This window comes from Eptatretus burgeri, chromosome 6 (assembly GCF_056783735.1).
Source record: "Eptatretus burgeri isolate ZD-2024b chromosome 6, Ebu_testis_v1, whole genome shotgun sequence".
Lineage (NCBI taxonomy): Eukaryota > Metazoa > Chordata > Myxini > Myxiniformes > Myxinidae > Eptatretus > Eptatretus burgeri.
In genome coordinates, this window is record NC_140966.1 from 72,594,483 (window position 1) to 72,609,945 (window position 15,463).

The 15,463-nt window shown below is 42.7% G+C and overlaps 1 protein-coding gene across 1 annotated transcript in view; it reads right to left on the bottom strand.

Moving 5' to 3' along the window:
- Positions 1-9,527: 9,527 nt before the first annotated feature.
- Positions 9,528-15,463, bottom strand: part of REXO1 (RNA exonuclease 1 homolog) — a 123,797-nt gene continuing 117,861 nt past the window's right edge. Inside the window, exon 17 of the mRNA XM_085885602.1 lies at positions 9,528-15,085. The gene's annotated coding sequence lies outside the window, so the exon portion shown is untranslated. The remainder of the gene's footprint in view (positions 15,086-15,463) is intronic.

The following is a 15,463-nucleotide window of genomic DNA, read 5'->3' on the forward strand; positions in this document are numbered from 1 at the left end:
GTCTCGACCAGCTTTACCTCGTCAAACATTAAATTGACCAAACGCTGCTGTGGTTTAAGCTGGTCGAACAAGGTTTTAAGGTTGGAGTTCTGCTGACTACTAGCAAGCATCTGTTTTACCTTTTTGTTGATGGTAGAATGATTAAGCCGGATCAACGAATCATTTTGTATGCACTGGGTGATATGTTGTGAAGCTGCATTGTGAAAATCTTAGTATCAGTATCAAATCGGCGACGATCAAGAGGTTTGAACATAAGATGCAGCTGCGACGGAAGGAAGGTGAAATGAGGAAGCTCGTGTGCCTCAGTCATCCAACAGAGCTGGCTTATTACAAGCTGAAGAATTTCCTTTCTTGTGCATTCATAGATGTTTACCTGGTCAGTTATGGATCTAATCTGGGACCATTTTGAGAGCAGGCTGTTCTTCTGCAAAGGAAAAAGTCGTTTGGGCACCTCAATGCCATCTTTCTCAACTCTATTCAAGAATAGAAATCCAAAAGGTGAGTGAACTTGTTGGAAATGAAAGAACTGCTTGACAGTTTGTCCAGTAGCATCAGTTATTGATAGGTAAAGGTTTTCCTGGTCTTTTATGACGTTAAAACCAGGAAAATAGGAGCTGATTTTAGTACAGAAGGGGTCGAAATCTTGGATATTGTCTGCAGCCTCATCAGCTGCCTGCATCTTCTTAGCTCTTGATTCTGACGTAGAAGATGATGTTGGGCATGGGGCTGAGGTCACCTGCTTCAAAGCTGATTTCGGTACTCCAGGAAATATTGATGGGGGTTCTTTGGGTCGTTTGCCACCCCTAACTGACACCCAATCACAATTGAAATTTGTCTCACAAATATATATCTCCTTTAAGCACCTCAAGCTTTCTTTCTCATTTGGCATTGCCAATATCCATCTCTCCCTCTCCTCAGGATCTTTTGGGAAGGATATGACCTTTACATAAGGCGTCCCATCATAGTTTCCTCTACAACCAAAGCAGCTACAACAACGTGGCATATTGTCACCAAAGCAGGAAACAACACAAAGATCCTGTGAGATCACCAGCTGGACAGTTTCTGAAAGAGAAACAAACAAAACATACATTAGTTAACGATGATAGAAATCAGCAAGTTGGTGCAATAGGTGCACAATGTCATGTTTTGTCATGGACTTTACAAAAGTTTTCCTCTATGAGTTAGACACAAAAACGGGCAAAAAATACCAAAATTCAGTAATTTGACCTTGAAATATGACCTTTTGACCTTGAAGATGACCTCAGGTGGTGTTGAAAATGACACTATTGAACTCACCATCCTCAAAAACCCCTGTATGGATCCCAAGATCGTGTCTCTAGCCCTTCTAGAAGTCATTTTAGCCCTGGACTCAAGTTAATCCTTCAGACTCAAGTTACAAACCCCGAGATCGTGACGTTCCAGTCCTTCTCGATTGGAGTCTATGCAACGATCGCGTAACGTGCCTACAACTTATGGCCAGCGTATGCAGAACGTGTGAGTCATACGCCGAGCACGTCAACAAATTTTGTGCATGCACAAAATTTGTCAACGAGCTCGGCGTACTACGACATATGCCAGCGTGCTTCAGCGTGCTCTTAACGTATACAAAACTTACCCATAACGTATTCGACGTGTGCCAGCGTATTCGCCAAATTTTTCATACGTCGGCATACGCTGGCTGAAACATCAAGGTGTGACAGCGGCTTTAGGAAGGACTTTGTGCGACGGAGGATGCCCAGCCATCGGCTGCCTTTGGAGGTAGATAAAGGGAAAGGGGGGCGGGGGGGGGGAGATCAGAGAGATCATTGATGAAGATCATGAACCGAACTGGGCCCAAAACACTGCCTTGGGCCACTCCAGCCTTGACAGGAAGAGATGGAAGGATTCCATTTAGACCCAAACATTGGCTGTGAAAGTCGAGGAAGTCAGGAAGCCATGTGAAGAGTTGACCTTGGATGCCAAAGGCAGAGAGTTTGGAGAATATGGCAGGATGACAGACAATCACAAGTACGAGATATGTCCAGTGAGATGGCCCTGATCTCATGTCTGACATTGAGGGCCTCCATCCATTGTTGGGTGAGTAGAAGCAGCATGTCCAAGGCGGACTGCCCTGGTCTGAAACCAAATTGGTGATCTGGAATGAGGTTGTTGGAGAAAAGAAAGGATTTAATATCAACTGTAATGAAGGATTCAATGACCTTACTGATGATTGGATGTAAGCTGATAGGTCTGTAGTTAAGGAGATCAGTTTTTGCCGCTTTTTAGGTCACCTGGAATGTAGTTCTGGGGAGCTGATGGGAGAGCGAGTCGTCCGTCCGTCCGTCCATCCACAAATCCTTGCAACTTCTTCTCTGAAACTACACATACGATTTTGCTGAAACTTTACCACAGCGTTCCTCACCGTGTATGTGCCAAAGTTTGTTCATGCCATTACAAAAGTAAATAAATAAATGAATTTTAAAAAATTTGGGCCCTAAAGGGATCTATGGGGATTTCTCCCCAAAATAGGTATTTGCTTTCTTCTTAGAAAGTACACAAGCAATTCTGATGAAACTTTACCACATCCTTCATCATACATGATGTATCAAAGTTTGTTCACGGCATTAAAAATAAATCGGGGTCTGAGGGGGTCTTCAGAGGGAGTTTACAGGTGGGCAGCCCCCCAAAATATGTATTTGCTTTCTTCTCCGCAACTACAAACACAATTTCGATGGGGGGGGGATGGGGTGGGAATCAGGTTAGGTCAGGTATGGGAGCATGCGCTGGAGCAGCACATTGCTGCGTCCACTTTCCATCATACTCCAGGGGCCTCCATCTGGCCATCCCCATCTCCTTGGCACGCCGATCAACCTGCTGCAACCACAAGGCACGTGGTCAGCACAATGGCCTTCTCCACTCACGAGACTCCTTCTGTCAAGAGCCCAGCACCCTCCGGTCTAACTGCACCCACACCGAGGGATGGGCTTGGAGTAATGCAATGCGCGAATTCCCCTGTAAGCAGGATGAGAATCACTTGGCCACACGTGGTGCTCCACCCCCTCACAGATTGCTCGCATGGAGGCCTCCTTGTCGCCCCTCAGCGCACATGCAGTTTTACACCTGAACTCCCTGAACGGCTCAGCCCTGTAAATCTGGTCAATGGTATCCAGTATCCTTTGACACAAAAAACTTCTTCTTCGCCCTTTGGTGACTTCCAAGACATCCGCCGGCAACATCAAGGACGGTGGTCTTGAAGGCACTCCACAACTTTCAGGATTCCCCAAAGCACCCAGACCTCCACTCAGCCTGATCGCAAACACCTCAGCTACCCTCTTATCCCTGAGCTTGCCAACATCCAGCCTATGCTGGGATGGTACCATTCTCCTGGATTTAAGTTGCAACTTCAGAGTTGCTACCAAAGGCCTGTGGTCACTATTGTGGAACTGAGCACTCTGGTAGACCATGCAGTTCTGGATCATCCTCCAGCGACCATCAACGAGCACATGGTCAATCTCCTTTGCCACACCGCCAGCGTTGGAATATCAAGTCGAGCGATGAGCCTGTGGGCACTGAAACCATGAACCAGCCACCCTAAGTCCAAGACTTCTTGTAACGTCAAGGAACTTAGTGCTATTCTGGTTCACAGTTCGACTCAAGGGGACCAACACATGTCTCATAACCATCCCTATCAGTTCCAGTCGATGCATTGAAATCCCCCAAGACGAGAAGAGAATCTCTCCTGGGGCACTGATCAACCACAGACTCGAGCGTGGCGTTGAATGTGTCCTTCACGGTGAGATCACTCGCCTCAGTCGGAGCATAAACAGAGACCAGGGAAATGACACCCAAGGAATGAGGAATCCTTAGTCTCATAATACACTCGATTTTGGTTGTTGTTTTTGCATACATTGTTGAGGTTCGTATGAGAGATAACATACAACGCACAACAAGCATGAGACAAGAGTGGTGGAAAAGGAAAGGACAAAACAATGGGGAACAGAGACATTAGGTCTGTGGAACGAATAGGGATGGGGTGGGGAACATTGGGTATGCAAGATGGACATAACAGGGACTTTCAAGAAGGAAAACAGGGAATTTGAAGGAGGTGGGTTTGGGGTGGATCAACGGGGGTAGAAAAGATCGAGGATTTGGATGGGGGATGATAAGAGGTGGTGGTGAACAACTATTTTGAAGGCCTGGAGGGAAGGATGGGATTAAACAGAGTGAGGGAGTTTATTCCAAAGGCGGGAAAAAAGAGGAATGAAAGAGTGAAGGTGAGCAGTGATTCGTGATTCTGGTAGTTTTACGAGAAAGGGGTTGTTGGGGGACCTTAAGCACTCTGTGGAAATACGGTGGGGAAAAAAAAATCGCAGATAGAGCAGGGGAGGCGAGACTGGAGAGGAGACTAGAAGACAGAAAGACCACCGACCTTCCTGTGGTGAGAGAGTGAGAGGCCCAAAGACTCAGCCTCATCGCGGAAGATACCAATGATCCGAAATGCCTTGGTTTCCACAGCGTGAAGCCGAGAAAGGGAAGAGGCGGGAGCACCAGCCCAGAGGGGAGAGCATTACTCCATCAGGCTGTGGACGAAAAGCTTCGTTGACCGGTGTTCCTTCAGTCATCATTGTAGCCAGCTTATTGGACACAGCTACAACAACTCCTTGGGCATGGTAAACATCAGAGCAACCAGACCAATAGTCGGTGTAACCACCGCTATGATCTTGCCACTATCCAGTCTCCGAACCTCAGAGAGAGCTGCAATACCGATGTTCAAACGCTTGAGCTCAGATGACAACAGAGACAGGTGATCATCCTCCCTTAGGGATAGGACATTCCAGGCACCCACACGAAGGGACCTCAGGTTAACCCAAGGAGACCGCTGTCTGGTGGACGACACCACAGCACCACTCCGACACACTATCACAATATGACCCTGGAAGGTTACCCCATGGTTTTCCTCTTATCATCAAAGAGTGGGGGTCCTTTTTGAAGACTTTGCCCCAATCCCATCATTCGGTGAGCTGCCCTATGAAGGGCAGCTGCACAGGAGGTGCTCCCTCAGAGTGGGTTTTCAATTTTCTTTGCATTTTTCTTGTGTTTTGCGGAGTGAAGGGTTTTACGGTGGCCGGAGTGCAAATCCTGCCACTAACCTCCTCAAAAAAAGTAACCCAACTGCAGGAGGACATCCGCAGACATAGTAGGGCACTAGATATGGATGGCTGGTGACTCACATGGAGTTCCTCCGCCCTTTGACAGGTACAGACAAGATATCAGCAGGTCAAGATAACAGCAGGTCCGCCCTTTGACAGGTAAAAAATTTCGACCGCCTTAAAAGGAGCTAGGCTGGTAGAGACCTCCCCAAAAAGACTAATCGGAGTCATCGTTGCAAAAGGTGCTCCAACAAGTACTGATCTTAGGACCTGAATACTTTTGTAACCAGTAAATTTTGAATTGTACATGCGTTTTGCAGGTATTCCTAACATCCTTCAACTATAACAGTGTTTAGTTTGATCTCTTCAGTTACGAATAAAAAAAGTTCATTTAGAAAAATTGCTTCGACGTAATTCATTATTAATCTGTGACATTATTGGAAGGGGTGAATACTTTTGTCGGCCATTGGATATCTTATTGAGAGTGAGCAACAAGTACATAATCAACAAAGAGTAACTCTCACATTTCCTTGTGAAACCTTTGATTGAGCTTGCAGCAACTTCAAGTTAAAGACTTTACCATTTGTCCTGAATTAAATGGAGACCCCAAGATTGCAATCATGGAGAGCATCAACCATCATTGCTGCAAGGTTCTGAGACAATGCTTCCATCTGTAACACGACCCAACATTCCATCATGAAATTGTTTGATCATGCTAATTTTGAGGGCATCCTGCTTTTCTGAGTATTTACAAGGGCCTTCTCTGTTTACCGAGTGAAATTCCTCCGTCCGGTCAATGAATAGAAATAGTAGATCACCGTTCTATTCTTGTGACTTTTATTTGAGTTGTCTCGCTGTAAAATTCATATCTGTCATTGCTCTTCTCCTAAACACACATTGACACAGGTGGGACATTTTCTGAAACTTGGTATGTTAAACGGTTGACGATGATTCTTGAATATATTCTGCCAGCAATTGCTAATAGTGAGATCCTTATACTATTGCTGCCAACAAAGCTATCACCTTTCTTCTTGTATAGATGGACAATAGACATATCTTTGAAATTTTGTGCTATGGTCTCGTGATGCCACATTACTTGAGAAAATGCTGCTACTTGTAAAGAGAGTGCTTCACCACCATACTTGGAGATTTCAGGTGGAATAGCTTCCAAGCCAGGTGCCATTTGATAGCTGTTTTATCACATTAAGAGTTTCATCCATGCTCAGCTTTCAGAAGAATGCGTATGGCATGGGGTGGCTTTGGGAGGACAGTGGAAGAATGGGGCAGGAGGAGAAAGGCAAGATGTCATTAGAAAATAGTGCTGCCAAGTTGCTGCCAGCTAAGGAGTGATAGTCCTTGGGAATCTGCCTCCTGCCTTGAGATACCAATGGTCTGGAAGACCTTGTTTTCGACCGCCTCAAAAGGATTGAGGAGGGAAGCAGGAGCACCAGACGAGAATATTTTGCTCCATATGAACGCCTTGCGCACCGTGTTATGCTGAGTGTGGCTCAATTGTTGTATTCTATTGTTCTTGTTATTCTCCAGATTCTCCTGAGTGCTTTCACTGTGATCACGAATTTTGGTCAAAAAAAAATGAAAGCAAGTGTTCTGCGATGCCTGAGGATTTCTTGTCATTCTCTGATCCACTAGCACTAATTCTGCTCTCTTTTTGCATCTTTGGCCTTGTTTTAACCGTATGTGTTGAACTGCTGTTATTTCATCATCGAGAACTGTCTGTAGTAAGAACAATGAGTAACAACATGAACACCCCATTGCTAGTAATGATCGGGGGGTGTTTCACCTCCAGTGTGACCTTTTTGGGCCGTCCGGATGATCTACGATGTCGGGTCCGAGAGGCCTTGGTCTCAACTGTTCTTTCAATTACCATTATTTGTGTGATTCAAAAAACTATTGGTTTACTAATCGATGGAATTGGTAAGTAATAAGGACATTATTGTAATATAAGTTCCAAATTCCAATCAATGGCTCTTGTTAGTGTATTTCCTATTTTCAATGTATTGTTCCACATATTTATAAGAAAGAAGTGAAACAATCTGTTGAGCAACTATCTGCAACCTGTTACACAAATATTATTCTCATCGATTAATGGCTTTTTTCAGAAACGATTTCACATGGTGGATTATTCCTGGTCGCAAAACACCTGTCAAAAACACTGTTTTTACTCTCACCAACCTATTCTATTTCATGGGTCATCATCGGCACTCCACGACCCTTTCGTAACACATCCACGAGCCCTGGAATCATCATTTTGGAATGTGCTGGAGCAGCTCCTGCTTGGGCAGTGTGTGGTTTGCTTGAAGTTGCATTTCTTGCCTCAATCTGTTTAGGGTTGGCATCGAAAGCTGGCAAAATGCCTTCGGCTGTAAATGAAGCGAAATTTATCTCCTTCAGCATGATTGCTTTCTTCCTCCTGTGTTTCTGCTTTGTGCCGGCGTACTTCAGCACTCAAGGAAAACTCTCTGTTGTTACACAAGTATTCTCAATCATTGGCACAGCTTTTGCTTTCCTTGGATGTATATTTTTACCAAAATGTTATCACATCTTCAAGTGTAAACAGCATTCCTAAAGATATATAACACATCAATCCAAAATACTATTTTTGATGCGTACGTTGGAAATTTATGTGGAATTAAATGGGCACTGCATTTATGCCAATTTATTTCAAAATATAAATCAAATCATATCCAGATAAATGTGACCATCTAGCAACTGGTCAGGTGTATATTTAAATAATACAATAATGGGAATAAGAATAAAAATGGGAAAGGAAGTCAAAGTTGGCCAGAACTGAAAATGTAGGAAACAGTAATCTGGGATGAGAGTGGCATTTTTGTCTATTTAAAAATGAAAGCAACAAAATTTAAAAGAACTTAAAAAAGATGTTGAAGAAATGAATGTGAAACTGAAAAATAACTTCTAGAAAAAGCAACATGGTAATGAAAAACAAAGGGGAGAATGTAGACACATTGCTGATGAGTGATATACATCAGAAATGAATGCTGCTATATCAGAGACCAAGCTGTTTCAGAAACCTCATAAATTAGTGCATTTCAGAAATACAGGTATCTCTCGATTTATGAAAGGGATGTGTTCCTGGAGAATGGAAAGCAAACTAAAAAAAACCGGAAATCAAAAACGCTTTTGTCATTATTTTAAAGGTAAAGAAATGGGGATGTGTTTCTGACACAAAATTTTAGGAGGAGGAGGAGATTGAGACCATACTCTGTGCAGAGCATTGGTGCTGCTTAAACAGTCTCCTTGGCTATTGGGTACAATCCTGGACGGGTCGCCACTCCGACACAGTATACCAGCATGCTGGCATTCATTTTGCCGGCATCGGAAGGATGACAGGCCGAGTTAAACCCACCTGGTATTAATTCAACAGCTGAGTGAGATTTGAACTCAGGACCCTCGGATACAAAGCCTGCCACCCGAACCATTAACAAGGACAAATGTGTCCAAAAGCAGCGTCCTAAAGGTTGTGTCGGCTAAAAAAAACCCAAAAAACAACAACAACAGCTTCCGATATTTTGTCACGTGCCTTGATTAAGCCAATAGCAAGACCCGTCAAAGTGTATTTACGTATTTACGAAATATAGTGCATTTACGAAATAAATAATATATTTACGAATTTACAATACATTAAATGGAATAATCTTTAAATAGTAACGTGAACTTTTCGAAACTTTAAAGCAAATGTCCGAATATATTTAAAAGTTCGTGATAGACGCTCTCAAAAGGCACCGTCAATGCGAGGATGTGTACAAGTGTTTGATAATTAAGGAGATCTGGATCCTGTATATATCCTGTATATGATCCTGTATAAATAACCGAGTCTAATATAAAGGTTTTGGAAGAAGAAGAAGAAGAAGGAGAAGAAGAAGAAGGAGGAGAAGAAGAAGGAGGAGAAGAAGAAGGAGGAGAAGAAGAAGGAGGAGAAGAAGAAGGAGGAGAAGAAGAAGGAGGAGAAGAAGAAGGAGGAGAAGAAGAAGGAGGAGAAGAAGAAGGAGGAGAAGAAGAAGGAGGAGAAGAAGAAGGAGGAGAAGAAGAAGGAGGAGAAGAAGAAGGAGGAGAAGAAGAAGGAGGAGAAGAAGAAGGAGGAGAAGAAGAAGGAGGAGAAGAAGAAGGAGGAGAAGAAGAAGGAGGAGAAGAAGAAGGAGGAGAAGAAGAAGGAGGAGAAGAAGAAGGAGGAGAAGAAGAAGGAGGAGAAGAAGAAGGAGGAGAAGAAGAAGGAGGAGAAGAAGAAGGAGGAGAAGAAGAAGGAGGAGAAGAAGAAGGAGGAGAAGAAGAAGGAGGAGAAGAAGAAGAAGGAGAAGAAGAAGAAGGAGAAGAAGAAGAAGGAGGAGAAGAAGAAGGAGAAGAAGAAGGAGAAGAAGAAGGAGAAGAAGAAGAAGAAGAAGGAGAAGAAGAAGGAGAAGAAGAAGGAGAAGAAGAAGAAGAAGAAGAAGAAGAAGGACGCTGAGCGTTCTTAGAGCAGCGTTCGCTACGCGAGATGCTGCTAAAAATTTTAGGCCTCCCTTGTAAATGCCAGTCATGACATTTGTAGATGAGTGAAGAGTGATCAGCCTTTTTGCCACATGCCTTTCAGTTTAAAGAGTCTGATTGGAGGTTCTGGGCAGAGCGAGTTGGGCAGAGGGTCGTTGCAGACCCTTTTTTCACCGGAACTGGTTCGATGCAAAGCTTATGGTGCCCTGTAAAGCTTCAAGCTCAAGGAACTCTGTGAAGCTTACCCTGCAAAGTTTACATCGTGTTGGGAAGCTAATCCTGCGTTCTGAAGTGACACTGTGTTACGAGGTTCAGATCGAACCACAAGGCCATCGGTTTCTGCATCCGACATTCTTCGAACAAGCGATACTATGACTGTGAAAACCCTTGTGACGGATTAGCGTGTGCTGCTGCTAAAGTGAAACACTTTTAATCTGACTATAAAACCATGTTAAAATGAAACAGTTTTATCCCTGTACAATCCAGTACTATAGAGCGAATCTCTTTCACCTCACTTTAAAACCTTGATAAAGTGAAACACTCGTGTGCCAGGAAATATCAGTGCTAAACTTAACCCTTTACACTGAGACTTTACACTGCACCGGAAATGTCGAATGATCAAAGTCATGATGTGATGGTGTTGCGGAAGGATTACTGCATCTTGTGGATCAGACTCACAATTGGCTAGTTTCAGATGCCCACCAACTCTGATCACTCCACAATCATGAAAGAAAAGATTGAGAAGATGTAGTGTACTGTTTCACTAAAGTGCTTGTTTTTGCATCGTAGTTGCCTGCCTTTTACCAGCATTGGTAAGTGCCGAACTTTGTGGTAGAAACCTTCATTTCTGCAGCAAACGCGGTTCTTTGGACCAGCTTGATTATTTCCGATTCTGCTTTATGTAGTTATTGAACAAGGATCAGACTGTTTGTCGAAACAGTCGATTCACCTTGATCCTGGTCCATCCTGTGGGAGTTTGAACGTGCTTGTGGAATAGCTTTAAATCCGAGGCACCTGCTATTGCTCGGCTCCATCCCAACTGGAAAAGTATTCAACACGCTCCAATATATCATCACAGCTGGAAAAATCATGTATATTTGATGTAGAGACATGAACTCGTTTTACCACTGGCTCTTAATATCAAGTTGTAACTCCGTGTCATCAAACAAACTTGCCAAAACTTTGAGGTTCCACAATAAATCTGGTCCAGTAAGCCACTTGGATTTATATTCAGTGACAGTGCGAATACTTTTGCTGTGTATAGCCATGGCTTGGAAACAAACAACCAAGCAGCTTGTACAACACTTGCCATGTGACTTAAGTTCTCATGCAAGCACTCCAATGAATATGTTGATTAGGGACAGCTGGTTTAGCAAGTGGTTAGTGATTATTGATCGGTCATATAACCACCATGCACCCGGAATGTCAAACAATGTCCGAATTGGACAAACGACCACTTTTTTTTTTTTTAGCAGTCGGAACTGCTGCTTGAGATCAATTAAGAAGTTTAAATTTTGAAACGCGGCTAAGATTTCGAGATTCTCGAGGTTATAGCATGTGAAGAAATTTAATAAAACCATGAACGCTGGTATCTCCAGGCATTTATAAACATCCTTAGGAAGAATTCCAGGGGCTTAGAAAAGGCCCCTTTATATGGTATGTGCCATGTGGCAAACTATAGAAAAGAAGAAACTTTCCATGGCTTGTAGAAAATGCCAAACGATAGAAAAGAAGGGACATTGCATGGCTTGTGGAAAATGCGAGACAATAGAAAATAAGGCGCATTCAAAAATCTCATGTGCGTGCTGTAACTACCCTTTGTCCGGATGTCAAACACAATTTTTCAAGATGACCTTGCATTAGGTTCCGCACAATGTTTTTCTGCATTTTTGTGATCACCAGACCATCTGAATGAATATTCCGATTGATGCCACTCTGGCACCCTTGAGAATTTTTGTAGAAACCCATGAATATGCAAATTAGCGGTGGCCATTGTCAAAATTCCTATTTTTCTTAATATCTCCAAAAGTAAGCATCCAAACAGCCTGGTTGAGGTGTCTACACCCAAGTTTTATGGCCACTGGTCATGATAAACCCACTTAAAAGTTAATAACATTTAAATTTAGCTCATTAATATGCAAATTAGCAGTCGTCATTATCAAAATAACAATTTTTCTTAATATCTCCAGAAGTAAGCATCCAAACAGCTGAGTTGAGGTGTGCAAACCCATGTTTTAGGGTCACTGGTCATGATAAACCCACTTACAACTTGATAACATTGAAATTTAGCTCATTAATATGCAAATTAGCAGTCGCCATTATTGAAAGTGTAGATAAATAGACATATAGATAGAAAAAAAAACACTTCAGTCTTTGTGAATATAGATCACTTTATTATTCATGCAGATTCAACAATTCGACAGTACGCAATGAAAGCAGATAACAACATGAACAAAAGAAGACATTCCTGTGTAAATCAAATGTTCATATATATAAAACAGGTTTGTAAACCTTATGAAGGATACTTCAGTTGTGATGTCCAGCCGCGAAGAAGTAGGGGAGCAACTCCTTCATAGCCCAAAGATGCAATGGCCAATCACCTTCACGCTCAGCACGAACAAACGCCATCATGATGAATACAGGTTTCACAAGGTTCTGTACCCATAGTTGTGCGGTCATGCTCTTTGTTGCTTTGGTTTCAAGAGTGTCCATTAAGTCTTCATGACTTTCTGCCTGAGCCAAGCTGGAACGAAAGACCTCCTCAGTCACCAATCGCAGGGCCCAGAAGTTTTGGGGAAACTTTTTTCCACCAAGCATATGAGCAACACCTCCAAAGGCAGATTTCATCACATCTTCCAGCCCACTTTCAGCCATGAAGTTCCCCACACAACCGATGAAACTCATAAGGGTGTGCATGCCGCACAGCCTTGGTATGAACTGGGTAAATCACTCAGGATAAACCCATATAACATTAACGGCCACTCGATACAGCTGTTGGTCGTTTGTTAAGATGGTTACGGTTTGTCCACACTCTGCGGTCAAGTGTTTTCCCTCCATTGCTGTAAACACCGTGTCTGGATCAGCTGGATCCATATCTATGAGTGGTGTATAAATGGCCCTCGTTGCAGGTTGGATGGATCGTCCTTGCTCTCTGAAAAGCTTCGTATTAAAGCCACCAAACTCTAGTGTGTTCTGATCAGAAGTGATTTGCTTCAGAAAAGAAAATCCATATCTTGAACTCTCCTAAGTTGTATAGCTTGATGAGCCAATACGCGGAGAGGTAACACCACATGTGTGGCTTCTTCAACTGGCATCGCTGGTTTCTCAGGTCCCTTGTACCTTTGAACCGAAATGTCTTCTGTCACAGGTGTCTTCATTTCATCACGGGTCAATCGTCTGATGATGGCTTCATCTTCAGATGTGGAAGATATCTCCTGATCTTTTATGGTAAGTAGTACTGCAAGAGAATGTGTTGAAACGAGTCCAATTCTGGGATGAGATATTTGTGTCGAAGTTGTCAGCAACAATCTGAACGAAGCCACATTCAGCATTGGCGGTTCCCCTAATCCCGGAGTGAACAGTTGCAGCCTTTGCTGCTGATCCTTTAAAACGCTGAAACTCATCATGGGAACAGGTCACATGATAGTTGTACAACTGCTCGATGAGGCTTTTACGACTGACTAGAACTCCCGTTGCTATTTGGAGTGTAGTTGGTCGATTGGTGATCATATTCGTTATGATGTTTCCTATCAGAGCTCCTGGAAGTGTGCAGTCCAGTTTAGCTGATATTTTGGAGAGTAGCAATTGAAGGGTTGAATTCACTACTTCATTAGTAATATCTCTATTAATTCTAGTCTGACAGGAACTGGGGTCGGACAAAAACTGCTTAGATTCCTGTGAAACCTTCTTGGCAATTCATTCTATGGAAACATCAATGGCGTCATCTTTATCTGATGCTACCAAGTTGATCGCAGTCAACGCTCTGCTGTGAAACAAGATTAAACGAGCAACACCTTCACCAGACAGAAACAGAAGCTCAGAGCCAAGTATCTATCTATAATTCCAGCAATCTCTGTGTGTGTGTCTGTCTGTCTGTCTGCGACCGCCGTTTCTCGATGACCGCCGGTCTGATCTCATTGAAACTTGCCAGGAATATTGCCGGGGACCCGCGGATGTGCCTTTTCGAGGTTTGATATCGATCGGACGAGCGGTTCCCAAGTTACGGCCATTTATCTGTCGACCAATGACAAGACATGGTGCTATGACATCACAAATGATGTCACAATTAATGTTTATTTATTTATTCATATATATATATTTTTTTTGCACGATCGACGGTCCGATCTGATTGAAACTTGCCAGGAATATTGCCGGGGCCCCGTGGATGTGCTTTTCAAGGTTTGATATTAATCGGACGAGCGGTTCCCAAGTTACGGCCATTTATCTGTCGACCAATGACAGGACACAGTGCTATGACATCAGGAATGACATCACAATTAATGTTTATTTATTTAATTATTTCTTTTTTACTATTTCTTTTGCACGATTGAAACTTGCCAGGAATATTGCTGGGGACCCGCGGATGTGCCTTTTTGAGGTTTGAGAGAGAGAGGCTGCACATACTGGCACTCACCTATGGGCACACACCTACGGGCCCGTACTAGTATCCAACAATTTGGATAACAGGGTTTGTCGAGAGTATAGCTTTCCTCCATGATCCTTGTACATATTGTAGACTTCTAATGAATTCCAGATGCGCAACATGTCTTTTTTCATCGATAGGATGGTAGAACTGACAGCTGGCTCAATGTCCTGAGTTTCTCTGCCACTGTGTGCTGCTGCTGCTGCTGCAAGAGAACGGGGTGCCATGAAGGACTTTCTGCAGTCATCGTGATATCTCGCATCAGCAGCATGAAGATCGCTGATTGCGCCCATTAATCGTATCTTGACCTGGCGTCCTTCTTCATCCTGGCGGGAATCGATACCATCTAGAATAGTTTGTTTGAAAGTTGTCCGATCAACACAATCTGCAGTCCTACAAAGGAGAACTCGACGTCAAAGATTAGGATTCTTCATATCAAAGCCCATAATGCACTTTTCTCCGCAAAAAATGCAATGTTCTTTAAAGTCAAATACTGTCGTCTTTGAACGGCGGCTTCTTTTGCTTGTTGAAGCATCTTCCAAACAGATATTACTCATTCGTTTCAAGTATCTTTCTATGTGTGAGCGTGATGTGTACGTTGACACACAGTCTCTATGGCATTTGAGCTCGATAGATTCGTCTGCCTGTAATCTCTGTTCAAGCTCTTCATGTATACCATCGTGTCTTGCTTTGCTTGACCAGATGATACTTCAAACTCTGTCTGGACCAACTTTTACCAGAGGTTTTCCAGCTTTAGTTGCATCGCAGGGACTGAAGAAACAGTCTCCCACGGTGATGGAGCCTCAACCTGTAACAATAGAGGTAATTATAAATATCAGTAAACATTTAATTACCTTGTTCGTATTTTTAAAAAATTCTCAGGAAACAGGTTCCACCCTGTGTACTTTTAAAAATCAACAAGTGAAATCCTTCAATACAGCGCGTGTGGTGAAGCAAATGAGTACACTAATGTTAAAATATGCAATTTATGCTTTTTCAGTTGAAAAACAATTAAAAAGCGTACTTAATATTTGAAATGTAAAAATCTTGTTATTATTGTGATAAGTACCTTTATATATATATATATATATATATATATATATATATATATATATATATATATATATATATATATATATATATATATATATATATATATATATATATATATATATAACAGAAGGAA